Source organism: Eubalaena glacialis, chromosome 9 (assembly GCF_028564815.1).
Source record: "Eubalaena glacialis isolate mEubGla1 chromosome 9, mEubGla1.1.hap2.+ XY, whole genome shotgun sequence".
NCBI lineage: Eukaryota > Metazoa > Chordata > Mammalia > Artiodactyla > Balaenidae > Eubalaena > Eubalaena glacialis.
The window spans coordinates 37,364,466-37,380,997 of NC_083724.1; the positions used below are offsets into that span (position 1 = coordinate 37,364,466).

Here is a 16,532-nt window from a genome sequence, read left to right on the forward strand (position 1 = left end):
AAAATCATGAAGATTAAGACTGAGCTGACCTTCAGCACCGAAGAGACCATTCTGCCTTTCTCAGGTTTCTTTAGCCTTCTCATAAATACCTCATCCCAGCCCATTTTAATTTAATTCACATATTGAGTGCCTACTATGTGCTTGGCACTATGCGAGATTCTGGAAATACAAAGATGAACAAAATAGCTGTGGTGACCCTAATGGAGTTTACAGTCTACTCCCAGCGCCAGCCTGTTGAACTGTCGTGCACTGGAGCAGCGGTTCTCAAAGTGTGGTCTGGGGTCCGCTGGGAAGGGAGGAGGAGTCCCTGAGATGGGCTGTGTGTGAAGCCCAAACATACTGCTGTGTTCATCATAATACAGCCTATTCTCATTTTTTGCAGTACGTAGGGTCTATACAGTTGCTGTGAAACGCCGAGTTAGTGAATACCGAACTGTTTATCACCCCTAAGAGAAACATAAACTTAGGCTCCTGTGAGCCTCTGGTCACAACATTTTTGCCCACTGGTCAATATATAACCTTGCTTGGTGTGTGTTTCTATTTAAAGACACCTTAACGTGAGAGAATGGGAGGCTTGTAGCCCGTCTCCCACCTACCTCCCTACCTTCCCCGGGAGGATATCATGGCATGATTTCTTAGGCATTCTGGGTTCTGAGGAGGAAGGGGCTTCCTGCCCCAGTCCCCTCAAAATAGGGCTGCAGAATGTGAAACTCCTTGCTGTAGCCTAGAATAGGCTCCTCAGCAATGGGGTGTCCCACATCTCGCATTGCAGTCAACGGGCCCTTTTTGTCTCTGTGTTGTCCTGTTTGGTGTGTGTGACAGGGACCAAGGGAGTTGGCACCATGAAAGTGGCTTGTTGTATCTTTACTCTTCATCTGGTCAGGCCCCGTCTTTGGCCTGCCGTGTGCTTGACAAATATGAGCAACCAAAGGGCAGCTGTCGCCTGGGTGCCCTGCACAAGACTCTGCTCATGGCTGAGCCATCGGGCCCCCAGATACCCAGCTTGAAACCCAGCAATGAGAACATTCTCCAAGTCAGCCCTCAGAGCTGAGCTTTAGTGACAGAGACTAGAAAAGGAGGGAAAGTGCTTTTTAAAATAGAGTTTTTAGTTAAGTGAGAAAAAGCAAACTGGATGTGAGGAAATGGATGGGAATGAAGGGTGGATATTTTACAAAAAAATGCTGCTGAGGGTTATGTATACCCTTCATCATATTTGGGAAACGTAAGAAAAATTTTGAGTTATTTAACAATTACTCTTTGGTGGCCCAGCTGATTTCTCTGATTGCAACACTGCTTCAAGTTCAGACCATGGCTTGCTTCATAGTCTGTAAATATATAATGATTAACTAGGAATTTCTGTGCCTGGAGGGAGATCCATGATGCCTAACCCTCTTGAACTTCCCAACCAAATTGCAGAAGACAATTCTATTATTTTTTATGGAATTGCAAATTCCTTAAGCTTTCTACATATGGTGAAAGGAGAGTGGGCATAATACTTTAGCAGAATTTCTCAGTGGAAATATTCCTGCCATTTGGGGCAGGAGAATTTTTTAGTGTGCAGGACAATTTCTGGCATTGCAAGAAAGTTCTTTTTACCCAGTGAAACCAAAAGCACCTGTTCTTCATTGTGACAGCTAAAGATTACCTGCCCCCATACACATTTTGGAATATACCCCTTTTGGGGATGGAATTGCCTCCCTTGAGAATGACTGCCATCCAGGAGAAGATGGAGAATATCTGGGAAATTCAGCCCAAGCCTCCCTCTCCCTAACCTTATCATACTGTTTATTTCACTTCTGCAGCCACCCCATGTTGATGGGGCCGGGTGAAGGGGGCCCATCCTGAGAGACAATGTTATGAACTAAATGTTTGTGTCCCCCCAAATTCATATGTTGGAAACCACCCCCCCCCCAAATATGATGTATTAGGAAGTGGGACCTTAAGGACGTAATTAGGATTAGATGAGATCATGAGAGTGGAGCCCCTCATGAATGGAATTAGTGCACCTATAAGAGTGAGGGGAGGACTTCCCTGGTGGCGCAGTGGTTGAGAATCTGCCTGCCAATGCAGGAGACACGGGTTCAATCCCTGGTCCGGAAAGATCCCACATGCTGCGGAGCAACAAAGCCCGTGCTCCACAACTACTGAGCCTGCGCTCTAGAGCCCGGGAGCCACAACTACTGAGCCCACGCACCACAACTACTGGAGCTCGTGTGCCGCAACTACTGAAGCCCGCACACTCTAGGGCCCGAGTGTCACAACTACTGAGCCCCCGTGCTGCAACTACTGAAGCCTACGCACCTAGAGCCCGTGCTCTGCAACAAGAGAAGCCACCGCAATGAGATACCCGCGCACCGCAACAAAGAGTAGCCCCCGCTCACCACAACTAGAGAAAGCCTGAGAGCAGCAACGAAGACCCAACACAGCCAAAAAAAAAAGAGGGGAGCACTGGCTTTCCCTCTGCTCTCCGCCACGTGAAGGTACCACAAGAAGCGGAGAAGTCCATAGTCTGCACCTCGAAAGAGAGTCCTCTTCAGAACTTCACCACGCTGCCACCCTGATCTTGGGCATTCTGTCTCCAGAACTGTGAGAAATAAATTTCTGTTGTTTATAAACCACTATGTGTTATGGTAGTGCTTTGGTAGTTTGTTACAGCAGCTCAAACAGACTAAGGCATCCCAGGTCCCAAATGGCAAGTTGGGTCAAATCTCCTCTATTTTTGTCATCCCTTTTAACCTGTCAACACCCCAGAGCACACTCCAGATTTCAGCCTGGAGAGGGAGAATACAAGTCAGGCTCCCCTGATCACTGTCGCCCCACCCCACTCCCATCTTCCTCCCGCCATCCAATGGGGCTACAAGAAGTGGGCTTATTCTCTCTCGCATGAATTTCCCCTGCCTCATCTCCTTGCTGTGGTGGCGTTTGACCTCTCCCCATCTCTGGGGTCACAATGGCAGATGCAGTGGAGGAAGACAGGAGAGAGTGAGTCTGGAGGTATTTTAAATTTTTATTTTAGGTGTTGTTGCACTCTACCTTTAGAAAATCTTGGTATCACACTTTGGCAGTGGCCAGGGGCTCCCAGTTTGGGAGGGAGGCTGGGGTGGTGGTAAGGTTCTTCCCCTCGCCCAGAGGTGTTTCTACCCGCTTCCCCAGTGGACTTCCCTGAATTTGCCTGGCAAGCTGAGCCTGGAGGTCCTGCAGAACCCAGTGAGCAGCTTCTATGGAGGAGGGAGGAAGCAGTGCTTGGAAGGGGGCTTCTGGACGCTGCTAACAGTCCATTTTCACCTGGGCAATGGTTACACAGTGTGTTCGCCTTGTAACAATTCATGAGCTGTACACCTTATGATTTGTGCCCCTTTTTTGTGTATGTGTTCTACTTCAAGTGAAAAGAAAAAGTTTAAAATTTTCCTTTGGTCCACTGACAAAACTCCAGCCTTAACTAGAATACAGTAACTCAAGCTAATCCCCTGAACTTATCAAATTAGCACTTCCCTCTCATACTATCCCAGAAACTTTAAATATTGTGATATTTTCTTTTGTTAATCATTTAAAATTATGTCTATTATTTTATTCTAAAAGTACTATATGCTAATTATAGAAAATTTAGAAAAGTATAAATAAGAAAATTACAATCTGCAATTTTACCACCCAGGCAACTACTGTTATTTTCTATTTCCTTCTTAGTTTTTTTAATGCATACATAAACTTTATATATAGTATAGATAGATTTTTTTTTACAATATTAGGATCATTTTATTTAAAATTTTTTGAAGCCTACTTTTTTCACATAATACATTGTGAACATTTTCCCATAATTTACAATAGTTTGAAAATAAAATTTAAAAAAAATGCATGTGCATACATTCTTTTTTTTAATTTTTAAATTTTTAAAATTTTTGGCTGCCTTGGGTCTTCGTTGCTGTGCACGGGCTTTCTCTAGCTGTGGCGAGTGGGGGCTACTCTTCGTTGTGGTGCGTGGGCTTCTCATTGCGGTGGCTTGTCTTGTTGCGGAGCACGGGCTCTAGGCGCGTGGGCTTCAGTAGTTGTGGCACGTGGGCTCAGTAGTTGTGGCTCACAGGCTCTAGAGCGCAGGCTCAGTAGTTGCGGCACACGGTCTTAGTTGCGCCGTGGCATGTGGGATCTTCCCGGACCAGGGCTCGAACCCGTGTCGCCTGCATTGGCAGGCGGATTCTTAACCACTGCGCCACCAGGGAAGCCCCAAAATAAAATTTTAACGCCTATAAAACATTTTATATTATCATTATGCTATCGTAGTTCATTCATTCATTCATCCAACCATTCTAGAATGAGTTTATTGAGTACTTACTATCCTCTAGGCACTGGCTAGGTGCTGTGAACACAGTAAGAACAAGACAGACATGGTCTCTTGTCATCAAGGAGTTTTCAGTCTATAGGGACAGAGAAATTTTAAAAATTAATTAAACCAATAAAAATCCCAAATGGAGTTTCTCATGGAACTTGGCAAGTTGATCCTAAAATTTACATGGAAAAGCAAAGAATAGAGAGAATACTAAAGGGTGTCATGATAGTAAAATAGTTAAAATAGTAAAGACTATATATCTGAATTCTCTAAGTTTTTAAGAGGCATAAATGAAAATTGGAAATCCTGTTTGAATTGTGCTTTTTTGAATGTTGAATTGCTTTAGGAATAAAACATGTGGTTTAATGACTACAATACGGTTAGTTACATATCCATACTTGTCTATAAAATGCATAGAATATAGTTTAGATAATTTTTTACATACGTGGGATCACACTTCATATAGCTTTTTAAAAGATTTATTTATTTAATTAATTTATTTTTGGCTTCATCGGGTCTTGGTTGTGGCACACGGGATCTTTGTTGAGGCATGCGGGATCTTTCGTTGTGGTGTGCGGGCTCTTCATTGTGGTGCGCAGGCTTCTCTCTAGTTGTCGCGGGCGTGTTTTCTCTTCTCTAGTTGTGGTGCACAGGCTCCAGGGTGCGTGGGCTCTGTAGTTGGCACCACGCGGGCTCTGTAGTTGAGGCGTGGGCTCAGTATTTGTGGCGCTTGGGTTTAGTTGCCCTGCGGCATGTGGGATCTTGTTCACTGACCAGGGATCGAACCAACGTCCCCTGCATCGCAAGGTGGATTCTTTACCACTGGACCACCAGGGAAGTCCCTTCATATAGTTTTTTTTTTTTTTTTTTTTAAAACATCTTTATTGAAGTATAATTGCTTTACAATGGTGTGTTAGTTTCTGCTTTATAACAAAGTGAATCAGTTATACATATACATATGTTCCCATATCTCTTCCCTCTTGCATCTCCCACCCTTCATATAGTTTTGATGCTGCTTTTTCATTTAGTAATATGCCTTAGGAAGTATTCCATACTGATACAAAGGAATACTTAGGTATTCCTTTTAACAAGTATATGGTATTTTACAGTATGGATTTCTATATATATTTAACCAGTCTCCTAGTGAGAGTTATTTAGGTTATCTCCAATTTTTTAAAGGTGCAATGATCGTAATTGTACATATATCTTTGTACACGTTAGCAGGTATACATGTATGATAGATGACTTGAAGTGGAAGTGAGTCAAAGAGTATGTACATTACAAATTCTGATAGATGTTGCCAAATTGTTCCTCCAACCATCTATACTCTCATCAACAGAATATGAGAGTTTTCTTCCCCAACACCATCACCATTATTATACATTATCAGTCCTTTTAGCTTTGTAAGATTTGATGGGCAAAAAATAATTCCTCCTTGTTTGTTTTCATGTATATTTCCCTAAGTGCTAGTGAGGTTGAGCATCTTTTCAAATATTTAGAGAAATATTTCTATTTCCTCTTCTAAGAATTATGTTTTTCTCCCCTGCCTTTTTTCTCCATTAGCTTGCTTATGTTTTGTCACATCTCTGTAGGAATTCTAGATATATATTATAGTTATTAAGCACTTGTCTGTGGTATATGTTGCAAATATTTTTCCCAGTCTTTTGCTCTGAGGAGTTTTAAATTTCTGTTTAATAAAATCTGTCTGGTTTTTCTTGACGACTGAGTCTTTCCCACCCCATGATTATAAACGTATTGTCTGGTGTTTTCTTCTATACTTTTATAAATGCAGATCTTGAATCAATCTGGATTTTTTTCTGAGTATGGGATGAGGAAGTGATTCACTTTATTTTTTTTCCTTGTGGCTCCCATTGTCCTAGTACTATTTTTAGAGTAATCTTTCATTTTCCCACTGTTTAGAAATTCCACCTTTATCATACACTAAATTCCTTTGAATACATGGGTCAATTTCTGGACTCTACTCTCTTTCATTAATCCATATGTTTATTTGTTCTCTGACACTCCATTGTTTTAATTACTGTAGTTTTATAGATTTTTTTCTTATCTGGTAGGGCAAATTCACCTCATTTTTTTCCTCAATTTTTTTTTTTTTGGTTATTTTTGTTTATTTTCTATTCTAGAAGAACTTGATAAGCAGCTTTTCATGTTCAATTAAAAATATTGTGAAAATTTTCATTGGGCTCCCCAATGAATGTGTAGATTATCGGGGAAGAATCAACATTCTTCCAGTAAGTTTTCCTCATATAAGTCTTGCACAATTTTTATTAGGTTAGTTCCAAGTACTCAATTGTCTTTGTGGTTCTTGTGAATGGGATTTCTTTTTCCTGTTACATTTTCTTGTTGATTATTACTAGGGATTTTGTATCTAGTCACCTCAGTAACCTCTCATTCATTATAATAGTTATTTTAGTTGATCCTCTTGGGATAGCTAGGTAGACAACCACATAATCTACAAATAATAATAGCTTTAATTCTTACTTTCCAATATTTATATGGCATATATTTTTCTTGTTGCACTGGTTACAACCTTCAACGCAATGTGAATAGTGGTGGCAATAGCATGAGAGGTTTTTTGTTTCACCATCACATGTGAGGCTTGCTATAGATTTTGGTAGTTGTACTTTAATGAGTTAAGGAAGTTTCCAGATATCCTACATGACAAAAAGAGCTTTTGTCTTGGTTTTTGTTTTTTTTTTAAAAATTAGAAATGGGTGAAGCAAACGCTTTTTCAAAATCTAATTTATTTAGTTTTTCTTTTTTGTTAATATAACAGATTATATCAAAAGACTTCTAAAGTTGGGTCATCCTCACAGTCCAGAGACAAACATTATTTGGTCATTTAGGTATTATTCTTTTCATACGTAGTTAGATTTTATTTACTAATATTTTATTTAGGATTCTTTAAATCAATTTCATATTTTGGTTTGTGCCAGCCTGTGCTAGTTCAGTAAATGTGCTAGCCTATGCTAGGCTATATGCTCCCCATTATGTTCATTAGTTTTTAAAAACGGCAGTATAGCATGTTCTCTTCCTAAAAATGGATTACTTTTTTTTTTTTGGCTAAGAGGCTTGTGGGATCTAAGTTCCCCCATCAGGGATTGAACCCCGGCCCCCGCAGTGAAAGCACCGAGTCCTAACAACTGGGCCACCAGGGCATTCCCAAAAATGGATTACTTTTTTTTTTTTAACTTTTTATTTTATATTGGGGTATACTTGATTAACAATGTTGTGATAGTTTCAGGTATACAGCAAAGTGATTCAGTAATACACATTACATGTATCTATTCTTTTTCAAATTCTTTTCCCATTTAGGTTGTTACATAATATTGAGCAGAGTTCCCTGTGCTATACAGTAGAAAATGGATCACTTTTAATTTTAGCTTTCCTTAAGTAGAATGTAACGTTATGTGGTAGAAAAGGCTAGGATGGTGATGTGTTCAAATGAACATATACCAATGAAATCAAAATAAGCAGATTATCAGCCTATATCCCTTGCCACCAATCTGGCTGTGTGGTCCCTGAGCACCAAAAGTATAAGGTTCCTCCTTTATAAAATGTAGCAACAGTTTTCTATCCTAATATAGCTTAGATAAAGTGCAACAATATTGATTTTTCCTTCAATCTCATGAAACTAAGGGTTCTAAGTATGTTGAGGCCTGTGACTATTAAAGAACCTTAAATCCTCTAGTTTAATCTCTTTTACTTCTTTCCTCTAAGTAGCATATCAATAAATGTTTTAAATGAACCTGTGTGAAAACAATGTGAAAAAGACTATTGAGATTTTGATTGTAGATTTTTGTTTCTACCTTCAAGAAACTCAGAAGAAAATAATTTTTCTAGTGGAAAATAAAATCATCAGGTAGAATTGTGTATCAAAAACAGGAAAGTAACACTCAGACACTGACTGTCCTACTTTCAAGCTACTGTCCAGAAATACAGGAAGAGTTTAGAGTCACCTTTTTTTTTTCTTCCTTTTCAGAGAGCCGGGGCTCAAGATTTAGTCTGGAAATCAGATGCCTATTTATCACTGCTCTGTGGCAGTTAAACCAAGAGAACAAATAGCTGCCCTCCTCATTGATTCAAACAACACCAGGTACGGAGCTTGTGCCACAGGATGGAAATCAATGTGTATCCTCACCAAGTGTGCTTTCCAGGCCCTCATGTAAGTAACTTAGCAATTCAATAGACCTTTATCATTGAAACTGCAATCAGGAAAAAAGGAGAAAATGACAAGGAGTAAGAGGAAAGCTTTGGTTTTAAATCTGTCACGTCTGCCATTTTTTTCTAATGTCATTTTTTTTTTTACTGCTAACTCCTGGTAGTCATTCTCTGGTTGCTATTTGTTTCTCAGTGATGCTTTCATCACATAAAGAGGGTTAGCTTTCACTTTTTGAATCTTCTGCTTCATAAATGTAGTTTATTTCCAGAAGTGCAGTGTTTACTGTGACTATTTTTATTTTTTCCTTTGCTTCTGAAACATACAGAGCTGCCTGGCTTGGAGTACTTTTTCTCCCAGCTCTTTACCTATTGACTTACTACATTGGTGAGGGGAGTGCATTTATTTTGAGTTAATTAGTATCTAAGCCAAATTAAATGGAAATTACCATGTTTATCAATATATAAATATGTCATATAGTGTATTATATTATAACAGAGCTTATTTAGCCTAAAATTTTTATTGAGGCATATAGAAATCCAGATGTTTTAGGAAATCATCATTACATTTCAATTTGGTGATTTTTTAAAAATTTATTTATTTTATGTATTTATTTTTGGCCGCATTGGGTCTTCGTTGCTGCGTGTGGGCTTTTCTCTAGTTGCTGAGAACGGGAGCTACTCTTCGTTGCGGTGCGCAGGCTTCTCATTGTGGTGGCTTCTCTTGTTGTGGAGCATGGGTTCTAGGCAAGCAGGCTTCAGTAGTTGTGGTTCGCGGGCCCTAGAGCCCAGGCTCAGTAGTTGTGGCGCACGGGCTTAGTTGCTCCGCAGCATGTGGGATCTTCCTGGACCAGGGCTCAAACCCGTGTCCCCTGCAATGGCAGGCGGATTCTTAACCACTGCGCCACCAGGGAAGCCTGGTGATTTTTTAAAAAGATGTCTATATATATTCAATTTTAAAATTATTTACAGTTAAGGAATTGGCTTATAAGCACTTTTCCATCAAATGATGTCATTCTTGCAATTATTTTCAACACAGTCTACTTCTAGTTATATCACTAATGCCTAATTTCAATTTGTCTTCTTCAAAGAGAACTTATTATTTTTATTTTTTAGTAGCACTTGTACATCATTTAAATTCAGGGTCAGATTTTCTGAGCTTCTAGTTGTAACTTGTTCGGGTTTTTTTCCTCATGTCGTCAATGAAGTGTAAGAAATGGCTGTCTCTAGTTACAAAGGTAATAGTTGCTCTGACTCCCTTTTTTCAAGTGACTGATGAAATTACCATTTCATCCATCTGCCTAATGTCTGGTGGTTCTCCAACCACATCAACTCTGAAATACTCTGTGCGGCCTTAACGTTACCTTCCAAGGTACTCTCCCACTTAATAATCCAACCATTTTTTCCCAATATTTCTCAACAAAACTTCTCCCACCAGGCTAGTCTCACTCCCTTTTTGTTATCTTCAACCACACTGTGTTCTCATCTAGGAAAATGCTCATTTAAAATGTAAAATAGGCAGGATTTCCTGGCTGACTGAGTTTGAAAGAGAAAGGAGGAGAAGTCAGGGATGGCTCACAGGTTACTGGGAGGGTGACAATACCATCACTGATACAGAAGAGGAAGAAGAGGAAAACTTCACTGTGGCAAGTTGATTTGAAATGCCCGTGGAACACATCCGAATAAAGGTGTCCTAAAAAGAGCTGGATATTTGGGTTTGGACTGAGAAGACTGGGCTAGACCTTCAGATTTAGAAATAATATTAATGGTTGTTTGTTAAGCCACGCAAGTGGATGAGGTCACACTAAGTGTGTACTAAAACGAGATGAAGGGAAGGCTAAATAAGGAATCCTAGAAAACATTAACTTTTAAGTGGGCGTTTGGGGAAGTATAGCAGCCAGAGAGGTTGGAGGTAGGCGGGAAATGTCATGAAGCCCAGGAAGAAGAAAGTTTTAAGAATAAAGCAGTGGCCAAAAGTGTAAAGAAGGGGTTAAGAGCATAGAAGCTGGAGGGCAGAAAAGATTATGTGCATGAGCAGTTGGATGAAGTGAGCTGGAAAAGGGGGAACATGGCCAGGAAACACCACGGAATGTTTAACATTAAGTGCAGTAAACTGAAGTCCCTGAGCTTCCACAGAACTTTACTCTCTATGAAATTAAATTGAGTAATGTCTAAGAGTCAGATTGCCTAAGACTTAGATAACTACTATACGTAAAATATTATAAAAAGAGTTCTGAACTGGCCAAGAGTAAAAGTATAACAAACTGGGAGCCAGGAACATTATAAAAATCTGGTGAAACAGGTAGGACAAGAAATGTAGTTGGATGCATTGGGCTTAGAGTGAGCAGGGTACTTCAAGACAGATATACATTTTATTGAGTGAGTTGTGCCTATCACAAGTCTGTCTCTCCAACCCATATCTGTCTCCAGGTCCCCAATCTCATGCAAATGTCCTTTAGAAGCTACAAATTCAACATATCCAAATTATGTCTCATTGTCTTCTCACCTACTCCAGCCCATCCCTAACCTGCTTCTCCTCTATTTCAGGGAATAGCACTGGAGCCACCCCGTAGTCTGAAGTGGAAACCTCTGTCACTCGTTCTCTTCCATCATCATCCCTCTGGTCTCATCTCTGTCATCAAGTTCTGTCCATTCTTTCTCCACCTTCTTTTGATTCCATCCTCTTGCTTTTCATTCCCACCACCACAGCTGCCACTGTATCCAGGTCCTGAAATAGTATTCCTAACTGGCCTACCTTCTTCTAGTCTTTCCTCCTCTTCCCAGTCCATCTCCCACAACTCTAATAAAGCAAATCTGATCACGTCCCTCCACTGGTTAAAAAAATCTCCCAATTCCAGTGAGGAGAAAGAAGGTCTGACCTCCTTAGCATGACATCATGCAAGGTCCCTGCCAACCTGGCCTTGCCCCCTCACCTTCGCTGCATCACAGTGACCTTCTGCCTCCACACATCTGTCTTAGAACACCGCGAAGTTTCTCCTTGTTCTTCAACTCACCCACTCCTTTACACTTGATTCACTCTAAAGCCTGAGCAACAGTCTTGTGCTACTAAGATTATAAGCTTGGGTGCTGGAGGAGGGCAGACGGGAGAAGTTGAATATAAGTGATTTGGACCAGCCATAGAGAAAAGAATAGGGGTAGCGGTGCCTCTCTGATGAGAGATGTGATACCCCCCACTGAACTCAGTGCTTAGTAGACTATATTTCTTAAATAAATCACAATTCAAGGGAGACAAGTATACCTAATAGAGCTAACTGCAAGGAATTTATGATCTGATGAGAGCGATAAGACATATAGAATGAGGTAACTAATGTGATTGATTTTTTCCCATTCATTATAAAACATCGGATTCATTGCTTTACACTCATAAACATATACAGACATTCAAAGATACCAGATAATTAATAGTAAGTGTGAAATAAGTAGTCAGTACAAGTCCTACAGGAATTTAGAGGAGGAAGAGATTACTTCCGGATAGGGTGTTCAGATAACGTTTCACAACAGACATAGGACTTGAAGCCTGAGTAGGGTGTACATAGCAGGAGGAATAGCCTTCTAATTGTGGGGAATGACACAAACAGAGGCAGAGGAGGATGTGTTCATGGCAGAAAGACCTGGGTAGGGGAATAATGTTGGTAAGGACAGAAAGACATCAGGGTGTGATTGCGGTGTCCCTTCAATGCCCAGCTTGATCCCCTAGGCATACTTGCATACTTTACCTATCAGGGAATGGGAACCACTGAAGTTGTTTTGTTTTTGTTTTTGTTTTTGCTGCGCTGCACGTCATGCGGGATCTTAGTTCTCCACCAGGGATGAACCCGTGCCCCTGCAGCGGAAGCGTGGAGTCTTAACCACTGGACACAATGAATGCAGTCTTTTAAGGAGATTAATCAGGCAATAGTGTGCAGGACAGATTAGAAAAGCAAGGGAATGGAGGCCAGAAGAACAAGTAGAAGCAGTTATGTAGGTCTGAGATGCTATAGATTTTGATTCTAAGACTATTGACATGATAGATTTTTGTAATAAAAAACTCACATTAAACGTATACACTGATTATAAAATAAATCTTTATTTTTAGGTATGTAAAATTACAAAAATGTAGGCATCTTAGAATTAAGGAAATAAGATGAAGATCTGAACTAAGGTGGTGATGGTGGGAATGAGAAGGGAAGAGTAGATGCAACAAGAAAAAAAAATCTTGAAGAATTTGAGAATTTGGATGTTAAAAGTCAGAGAGAGAAGATTAAAATATGACTCCATGGTTTTGAGTCTGAATGAAAGTGCCAAGTTGGTACCATTAAAAGAAATGGGGAAGTCAAGAGGTAAAAAAAAAACCAAACTAAATTTTATATATTGAGTTGGAGGTGAGGAAATATTTAATAGACAGTTGAAGATATGGGCTTAGAACTAGGAAGGAAGATCAGGCTAGATCTTTCTAGATAATAGATCTTGGATCTATTATCCAAGGCATTAGCTACACACAAGTCGGAATGCAAGGTCTGAGAGTGAATGACATTCTGAAAGGTCAAGCACGTAGAGGACCGGGGCAGAGGTGTAATTGCAAGGGAGTGCCCACGTTTCAGGACAGGAAGCAGGGTAAGGGAGAAAAACAGAAATGATCTGAAAGGTTGAGTTAGATTCATTCCATAGTAGGGGCATGAAAGCCACAAGAAGAGGGAGGTTGAAGCCTTATATTCATGCTTAGGATTTATGGGTGTTCATCATGTGCATTTGGGTGTGCCTTAAGCCTTCACACTGGTGTGAAGAAGCCCACTGCAGTATTCCAAAGCAATGTTCGCTTGGGCCCCCACCTTCATCCTTAGCTGGATGCTGGCTACTAACTGTGGGCTATTCCTCAGCTCCAGGAGTTCTGGACCAGTACCTTGGCTGGTTCCTCAGCCTTTGTCGAGCAATCATGAAATTTCTCCAAAGGCTTGTTGCTAGTATCACGTGCAGTTAATCTTAGCCAGATCCTATAAAGTCCAAAAGAACGTACTTCCCACCTAGCTCTTTAATGAGCAGTTATCTAAGAATGTAATTTTGTTGACCCAACTTTTTATAACAGAGTCAAAGTTAAAGGCAAACTAGTTTTTAGCACTTTACCAGTTCAGCTGGAATAGCTGTGCCAGTTAAACTTTCTGAACCCCTATTAGTCAGGGATGACTTAGTTCTCTCTGGCTTACCTCATTTCCCTAGCAGACAGATAAGAAATAAAACTATTTATTGGTTTAAAATGTGATACTTTCATAGCCCATAAAAATACATATAAAAATTGTCCAATGAAGGGCAGTATTTCTCAGAAACAAACACATAGTCATTGAATTTTTTTGTATTTTCCTTCTATAATTGGGAGAGCTAGCACAGGCATGTCTCAACATCACAGGAGCTCTAAGAAGCTGATTGGCTGACATGATTAGTAATTGGGGATATGAATTGTGATATATGATCCCGAAATACAAACTTCAAAAAGGCTTCTCTTGTCATGAGTATCTTAGGACGTTTGCAAGCATATCTTTCAATCTCATGCTCTTACAAACCTGAAGTTGACCCATACAGTTTAGATTGTTACTGAATTATTTTCAGCTAGTGTAAACTTAATCCTCACATGCCTTTCCCAAGAGGAACAGAAGTGCTTTCCCCTCTGTGTAGTGAAGCCTCATCAGTGTAACAGGAGCAATTCTCTCTCTTGTGGGGAAGTGCCCATATGACTTGGTTAGGCTGTAAACCATCTGGCTTATGCAGTGATACCTGGTTTGTAAGATGTGCTTTACCTCTTTATATACTCAAGAGACTGGCCATTAAAAATGTTGTGGCTGGAGAGTCCGAACCGACAGCCAGGAGCCAGCACGCACCTCGCACCCTGAGACGGCGACGCGCCCCGCACCGCTCCGGGAGGACCGACCACCGGGCCCCGCGCCCCGGTCCCGCGGCCCGGCCCCGCAGCCCTCTCACCGCCGCCGCTGCCGCTGCCGTGGACCGCGGCCGTGGCGTCGGGGGGCGGCCGCCGGCGAGGAGGCGGCTCCCGCGGGGGCCTCGGTGTGCTAGGCATCCCCGCCCAGCGTGGGCTCGGTGCAGGAGCTGGCTCAGCGCGCCGCGGTGGCTATAGAGGGAAATGCGCACCCGCCGCGGCGGCAGCAGGGGGACACTCGACAGGAAGGGGGCGGCCGGCGAGGCAGGGGAGCGGGGAGGCGAGCGCCAGCCGCCAGCCGTGGGCCTGGGAGCGCTGCCCGCCGGCAACCGGACCGTGCCCTCCTGGCCCACGGGCCCCGCGCCCAGCGCCGCCGAGCCCGGAGACGAGGCGCCCTATCTGGTGAAGGTGCACCAGGTGTGGGCGGTGAAAGCCGGGAGCTTGAAGAAGGACTCGCTGCTCAGCGTGCGCCTGGGCGCCTGGGGCCACCCCGCGTTCCCCTCCTGCGGGCGGCTCAAGGAGGACAGCAGGTACATCTTCTTCATGGAGCCCGATGCCGCCAACAGCAGCGGCCGCGTGCCGGCCGCCTTCTGAGCATCCTTCCCTCCTCTCGAGACGGGCCGGAACCTCAAGATGGAGGTCAGCCGAGTGCTGCGCAATCGGTGCGCCTTGCCTCCCCGTTTGGAAGAGATGAAAAGTCAGGAGTCTGCAGCAGATTCGAAACTAGTGCTTCGGTGCGAGACCAGTTCTGAATACTCCTCTCTCAAATTCAAATGGTTCAAGAATGGGAATGAATTAAACCGAAAGAACGAACCTCAAAACATCAAGATACAAAAAAAGGCCAGGGAAGTGAGAACTTCGCCTTAACAAAGCATCACTGGCTGATTCTGGAGAATGTATGTGCAAAGTGATCAGCAAATTAGGAAATGACAGTGCCTCTGCCAATATCACCATTGTGGACTCAAATGAGATCATCACTGGCATGCCAGCCTCAACTGAGACAACGTGTGTGTCTTCAGAGTCTCCCATTAGAATATCAGTATCAACAGAAGGAGCAAACACTTCTTCATCCACATCTACATCTACCACTGGGACAAGCCATCTTGTCAAGTGTGCCAGAAGGAGAAAACTTTCTGTGTGAATTTAGGCAAGTGCTTCATGGTGAAAGACCTTTCAAACCCCTCAAGATACTTGTGCAAGTGCCCAAATGAGTTTACTGGTGATCTCTGCCAAAACTACGTAATGGCCAGCTTCTACAGTACGTCCACTCCCTTTCTGTCTCTGCCTGAATAGGAGCATGCTCAGTCGGTGCTGCTTTCTTGTTGCTGCATCTTCCCTCAGATTTCACCTAGAGCTAGATGTGTTTTACCACGTCTAACACTGACTGCCTCTGCCTGTCGCATGAGAACATTAACAAAAGCAACTGTATTACTTCCTCTGTTCATGCCTAGTTGGCTCTGAGACACTCATAGGTGTGTGAGGCTCCGATGTTTCTGAAATTTATCTTGAATAATGTGATACAAAATGATAGTCTATACATACAGTACAATGATAATAAAGGCATTTAAAAGTCTCACTTTTACTGATAAAATAAAATCATTCCACTGGACAGTCCATCTTCTTTATAAAATGACCCCATCCTGAAAAGGATGTTTGCTAAGTTGTAACCAGTACACACTTGAAATGATGGTAAGTTCATTTCAATTCAGAATGTGTTATTTCTAACAAATAAACAGAATAAAAAGAAAAAAAATAAAAATAAAAATGTTGTGGCTGAGATATAGAGTGGGGCGAGGGGAACAGCTAAGGGAAGGATATTTATTAAACTGAAATATCCAGCTTAATATGGTGATTAATTACTCAGTTTTTTCCATCTATTGATTTCTTCATCATATGGGCTAAGAGCAGGAATGGCAAGTTCATGGCACCATCCCTGCCTCTCTTCCACGCACACCCCCGCCCCCACCAAAAAAAAAAAAAAAAAAGCCCGCATGGCAGACACCACAATACTCTTTTCCATTGAACTCAGCCTCAGAGTCATTTTCCACAGTTCTCCAGGCAGCCACTACCAGTTGGTTCGAGTGGGGAATTGAAATTATGAGGTTGGGG

The 16,532-nt window shown here is 41.9% G+C and overlaps 1 pseudogene; it reads left to right on the plus strand.

The window, feature by feature from the left end:
* Window positions 1-149: 149 nt before the first annotated feature.
* On the plus strand, window positions 150-15,900 carry LOC133097301 (pro-neuregulin-2, membrane-bound isoform-like; annotated as a pseudogene).
* Window positions 15,901-16,532: the final 632 nt, after the last annotated feature.